The 6766-nt window shown below is 39.5% G+C and overlaps 1 non-coding gene and 1 pseudogene across 1 annotated transcript; one reads left to right on the forward strand and one right to left on the reverse strand.

Annotated features, from left to right (window-relative positions):
- Positions 1-4189: 4189 nt before the first annotated feature.
- Positions 4190-6329, reverse strand: LOC114410326 (annotated as a pseudogene).
- On the forward strand, positions 5962-6068 carry LOC114410955. Its single transcript, XR_003666346.1, has one exon. It is a non-coding gene; the product is annotated as a small nucleolar RNA R71 (small nucleolar RNA).
- Positions 6330-6766: the final 437 nt, after the last annotated feature.

Consider the following 6766-nt stretch of genomic DNA (forward strand, 5'->3'; position numbering starts at 1 on the left):
ATCGTTAGGCAATTCGTGAAGTTCCGTGACATGCCGAAAGTCAAAAGAAAGCACTGTTGCACAATCCGTGAAGTTCCGTGATGCGCCGGAAGTCAAAAGGAAGTGTTAATGCGCAATCCGTAAAGTTCCGTAACATCCCGGAAGCCAAAGAAGGGATGGTTACGTAATCCGTAAGGTTTCGTGACATTACGGAAATAAAACAAGTATCGTTACGTAATTCATAAAGTTCTGTAACGTTGCGGAAAAAGAATCAGCAAAAAAGGGGGCAAGGGGTGTATTTAGTAAACAGGGGGGTGCAAATAGCAACCAGGCCCACTTAGGCCTTCCAGGAAGTTCCCCAGAAGGCGGTGCCTTCTGGAGGAAGCAACCTAGCTCGCCTGGGCGAGCTGGGTGGCAAGCTCCTCCCTCATTTCCCTATAAATTGGGGAGGAGGGAAGAACAAAAATGTTCAACCCTCCTGGTATCTGAGAATCACTTAAAATTAGTGAGAAAAATTGTTTCCGTGAAGAAAATCCAAGCCGATGCGCTTCCGTAACGCTTTCGAGACGTTTTCGTGAGTGATTTCGCGAAGATTTTCAACTGTTCTTCGTCGTTCTTTGTTTGTTCTTCGTTCTTCAACCGGTAAGTTCCCGAAATCGAACTTTTTCAATTCATTCTATGTATCCTTAGTGGTTCTCATTTGTTTCGCGTGCTTTTATTTTTATTTCATTTGCTTTCCGTACCCCCTTTTGACGTGCTTTAGTCATTTTTTTAAGTCATTTTCTCACCTAATAAAAAATAAAATAAATTTCCACCAATCATTCATATTGTAACATCTCTTAATTTCTGTTAAAATGAAATTCGATCGTTCGGTCATGCCGTAACCACGTTTAAAACCAAAAAAAGAGGCAAAATAATAATATAATAATCAAAAATACCTTTTAGTAAAATAATAAAAAAAATAAATCGGACATTTTTCTTTGGGATTTTCCTTTCTTAATCGAATTGACTAATAACCAAAGTGAAACTAAGGCTAAAATCAATTCATAAGTCAAGCTTTTGTCATCACCTAAAAAAGCCATTTTTAAGGTCCAACGCCTTGAAATGGTCTTTTCCATTTTTATTGGTTAAATGTAGATTTCTATAGGCCTAAAATAAACATGTAGCTTTATTACCTCTTTCAAAAATAAAGAGATCATTAATGGTTCAATGCCTTAATGTTCTCTATCTTTTCAAAAGAATCGAAAGATTGTTTAATGGTCCAATGCCTTAAATGACCTTTCATTCAATAAAAACATATTTTTGCAAAAAAATGATAAAAACAATTTAACCAACGTTTGATTCTCAAAGAACTACGTAGGTCTGATTTCCTTATCACAATTGAGGAATACGTAGGAGCAAGAAAAACACCCTCGTCGATCACGAAAAAATAAAAATATAAAAAGGCATAAAAGACATAAGAACGTAAAAAAAGGGAAAATAACATGAATTGAAGTCATATTTGCACACTTGATTAAAGGCTGTCGTCCTTTGTGACGGACGTATGGGGTGCTAATACCTTCCCCGTGCGTAAATACAACTCCCGAACCTTTCACTTAAAGTTCGTAGATCACGTCTTTTCTGGTTTTTCCAACGTTTTCCTCAAATAAACGTTGGTGGCGACTCCGCGCGTATTCCTTTCTTGGAAGACGCACCCGCGAGTCACGTGTCGCCCTCCCGCCGAAGGGTAGGTTGCGACATTAAGCAAGGCATGCATTGATTTGTTGCAAAAATGGGTTCCTTGATCACTAACGATTGCTTTAGGTACTCCAAACCTGCAAAACAGATTAGATCTGACAAAATATGCAACAACCTTAGCATCATTAGTTCTAGTGGGCTTGGCTTCCACCCATTTAGAAACATAATCAACTGCAAGGAGAATGTAAACATAACCAAAAGATACAGGAAAAAGGCCCATGAAATGTATGCCCCAGAATGAAAACACCTAACAGAATAGCATAGGTTGTTGAGGCATTTGTTGTCACCATGTAAGTGCACTTTCTACTCTCTGACACTGCTCACAAGTGCTACAAATCTTCCAGGCATATTTAAAGATGGTGGGCCAATAAAAGCCACAGTCAAGCACTTTGCGAGCTATCCTTTGAACACCCAGATGACCTCCCGGTGTGGAAGAATGATAGAACCGCAGGACTGAGTCAGTCTCATGATATGGGATACATTGTCTAATAACCTGATCACTGCACAATTTCCACAAGTAGGGGTCATCCCAAATAAAATGCTTAGCATCACTTTTAATTTTATCTTTTTGAGCCTTAGATGCTAAGGGAGGAAAAACAGAAGCAACTAAATAATTGACAATGTTAGCAAACCAGGGAGTAGAAAGAGAATCAGAAATACTATACTATATATAAATGATCATCCGGGAAATCATCCCGAATGAGTGAGTCCTCATCAGACACATGTTCGATCTGACTCAAATGATTAGCAACTAAATTTTGTGCTCTGCTCCTATCACGGATCTCCAAGTCAAATTCTTGGAGCCAGAGCATCCATCGGATCAATCTAGGCTTTGAATCAACCTTCTTCAGCAAGTACTTTAGAGCTGCATGGTCAGTATAAACAATAATGCGAGTACCAAGCAAATAAGAACAAAATTTTTCAAGAGCAAAAACTATGGCTAGTAGCTCTTTCTCAGTAGTAGTATAATTCGCTTGGGCAACATCTAAAGTCCTAGAAGTATAATATATCACCCTAGGCAATTTATCAATTTTTTGAGCAAGGACAGCCCCCAATGCATAATTTGATGCATCACACATAAGCTCAAAAGGGGCTGTCCAGTCGGGTGCTTGGATGATGGGGGTGGTAGTCAGTGCTCTTTTGAGGCAATCGTAAGCCTCTTTGCATTTATCATTAAAGTCAAACTCCACCTCCTTTTGCAACAAGTTGGATAGTGGAAGGGCTACTTTGCTAAAATCTCTTATAAAGCGCCTGTAGAATCCTGCATGACCAAGAAAAGATCGCACCTCTCGCACGCAAGAGGGGTAAGGCAATTGTGAAATAACAGAAATTTTTGCAGGATCTACTTCAATACCCTTATTGGAAATAATGTGGCCTAAAACTATACCTTGCTCAACCATAAAATGACATTTTTCAAAATTTAGAACAAGGTTAGTTTCAGTGCATCTATTCAAAACCTTTTCCAGACTATCCAAACAAATATCAAAAGAGGATCCATATATAGTGAAATCATCCATAAACACCTCTATGCAATTTTCTAAAAAATCACTGAAAATACTAATCATGCACCGCTGGAAGGTACCAGGGGCATTGCACAGGCCGAAAGGCATCCTCCAATAGTGATTTGCATATAACCAGAAAAACCATCAAGGAAACAGTAGTGAGATTTACCTGCCAGGCATTCAAGCATCTAGTTAATGAATGGCAGTGGAAAATGGTCCTTTATGGTAACCTGGTTCAGCCCCCTATAGTCGATGTAGACTCTCCAACTGTTTTAGACCCGAGTAGGAATCAACTCCTCCTTCTCATTTTTGATCACGGTGAGGCCGGTTTTCTTCGGGACTACCTGGACGGGGCTCACTCATTGGCTGTCGGAGATAGGATAAATGATTCCAACTTGCAAAAGCTTGGTTACCTCCTTCTTCACTACATCAAGAATTACCGGGTTGAGTCTTCTCTGTGGCTGTCTTACTGGTTTAGCCCCATCCTCTAAATTCATCCGATGCATACATGTGGATGGGCTAATACTAGGAATGTCCGCCAGGGTCTAGCCTATAGCCTTCTTATGCTTCTTGAGAACAGATAACAACTTATCCTCTTGCTCATCAGCAAGGGAGGCAGATATAATTACTGGAAAACTTTTTCTATCATCCAAGTAAGCATATTTTAAATTTGATGGCAGAGGCTTCAATTTTGGTGTGGGCGGATGGATAGTGGTAGAAAGAGATGGTTTCTCAGCCTGTACCTCATAAAGAAAGTCAGAGGTATGTGTACTTCCTAAAACATGGTTAGCTCTATCTGACTCTATGAAATCAATCTCAAGAGGTAAAACATCACCAGACATGTAATCAATATCAAATTCAAATTCACTCTCAGTATCAAATTCAGACATATGATCAAGTACAAATTCAGATTCAATGCATGAAGAGTGACAGGCATGCAGATTAGAATGAAGATCAGTCATGTATTCATCAACAATATGGTCAATTATTTCAACACGAAATACAGAAAGATCTTCAGATGGGTGCTTCATAGCATCAAGAATATTAAAATGAACAGTTATATCACCAAACTCCATAGATAGTGTGCCTGCATATACATCTATCTTAGTTCTAGCAGTTTTCATAAAAGGTCTACCTAGAATGATGGGAACTGATCCTTTAAAAAATCCCTCCTCCATATTCAAATATAAAAATCAACAGGGAAAATTAGTTCACCAACTCTAACTAAGACATCCTCTATGAAACCAGCAGGATAGGCAACACTTCTATTAGCTAAATGAATTACCACATCAGTTGACTGCAAGGGACCAAGAGATAAAGAATTAAAAATAGACAGAGGCATCACACTAATAGAAGCTCCTAAATCTAGCATGGCATTGTCAAACTTACTGTTCCCTATAATACAAGGTATGCTGAACGTACCTGGATCTTTACATTTTTCAGGGATTTGGGGAACAGATTTACCAATCAATGCGAAGACATTTCTGCCCATGCTAATTCTTTCACTTCCTTTAAGCTTCCGCTTATTAGTGCACAGCTCCTTCAAGAATTTAGCATATCTTGGAATTTGCTTTATTGCATCCAGTAGAGGTATGTTTACCTCTACTTTTCTAAATGTTTCCAATATCTCTTTCTCTGCCTCTTCCATTTTTTTGTTGGAAATTGCTCTTGGAGGGAATGGAAGAGGGATATGCTGCTTCTGTAAATCAGAATTACCAGTGGAAGATTCACCTGCATAGAAATTGTTAGGTAACTTACTCTTTAAATTTTTGTCATCATCTTTTTCTGGAGTAGAGTGAAGTTGGGTAGGTTCATTTGCGGATGAGGAGGATGTTGCTGGTTGTGGTCCTTGACATTGCTTTCCCGACCTCAATGTAATGACACTCACATTTTTGGGATTCTGGACAGATTGAGAAGGTAATCTGTCAGAATTCTGGGACTATTGTTGATTTAACTGTTTAGCCAATTGTCCCATCTGATTAGTTAAGCTCTGAATGGAGGCTTTGGTCTCTTGTTAAAACTGCATGTTTTGCATAGTCATTTGCCTTACAAGTTCTTCAAGGAAAGGTTATGGAGGAGCCTCAACTGTTTGCTGTTTCTGGGGTTGTTGTTGTTGTTGTTGGATTGGTGGAGGAACGTATGGTCTGCTTAGGCCAGCAGCATTCTGAAAATAAGGTGTTGTTATTGTTGTTGTTGCTGCTATTGTGAAGGATTCGACCATCTAAGGTTAGGATGATTCCTCCACCCGGGATTGTACCTGTTGCTGGAGAGGTCATAATTGTTTTGTTGTGGCTGATTTTGTTGTTGAGGTTGAGGAGGCCTATTGTAGATATTTGCAGCATAAGCTTCAGGCTATTCAATTGCTTCAGATTGCTGCACAGAAGGGCAAAGGTCTGTGTGGTGGTCGGCAGAGGAGCATAAACCACAGAGTCTAGCGACAAGTGCAGATTTTTGATTCACGGCCAGTTGGGTTACCAGGTTAACCAAGGAATCTAGTTTACCTTCAAGCTTCATAGTCTCGGCTGATGAAGACGAATTCGTGGCTACTTCATGCACTCCTCTAATGACAATAGCATCACTTTTGGCACTAAATTGTTGGGAGTTGGAAGCCATCTTCTCAATTAAATTTCTGGCTTCAGTAGGAGTCATGTCTCCAAGGGCTCCACCACTGGCAGCATCTATCATACTTCTCTCTATGTTACTAAGTCCTTCATAAAAATATTGGAGAAGAAGCTGCTCAGAAATCTGGTGGTGAGGGCAACTGGCACATAGTTTCTTAAATCTCTCCCAGTATTCATATAAGCTCTCTCCACTGAGTTTCCTAATGCCTGAAATATCTTTTCTGATGGTCGTGGTCCTAGAAGCAGGGAAAATTTTTTCTAATACTCTCTTGAGGTCATCCCAGCTCGTGATGGACCGTGGAGCAAGGTAATAAAGTAAGTCCTTTGCCACTCCCTCTAAAGAATGAGGAAAGGCCTTCAGAAATATGTGATCCTCCTAGACATTTGGGGGTTTCATGGTGGAGCATACAATATGGAATTCTTTCAGATGTTTGTGTGGGTCTTCACCTGCAAGGCCATGAAACTTTGGAAGCAAATGGATCAATCCAATTTTAAGAACATATGGAACATCCTCATCAGGGTATTGGATGCACAAGCTTTCGTAGGTGAAATCAGGTGCAGCCATTTCCCTTAGAGTCCTCTCACGGGGTGGAGGTTGTGCCATGTTCTCAGAATGTTCAAAATCAGAATGTTCAAAACTATAATGCTCAAAATCAGGATGATCAAAATTATCAACCACAAAATGCTTAGACTCACCAATAACAGAATGCCCAAGATGCTCAAAAGGTACAAAATGATGTCTAACTAATCTATGAAATGTCCTATCTATCTCAGGATCAAAGGGTTGTAAGTCAGATGAATTGCCTCTTGTCATACACTATATTCAACATGCACAACTAGTTGCCTTCTTATGCAAGTAATAATGTAGATTTGAACTACATCTACCCTCAAATGATATCTAAATGACTTGAAATTTTTTGAGCAACA

Source organism: Glycine soja, chromosome 4 (assembly GCF_004193775.1).
Source record: "Glycine soja cultivar W05 chromosome 4, ASM419377v2, whole genome shotgun sequence".
Classification (NCBI taxonomy): domain Eukaryota; kingdom Viridiplantae; phylum Streptophyta; class Magnoliopsida; order Fabales; family Fabaceae; genus Glycine; species Glycine soja.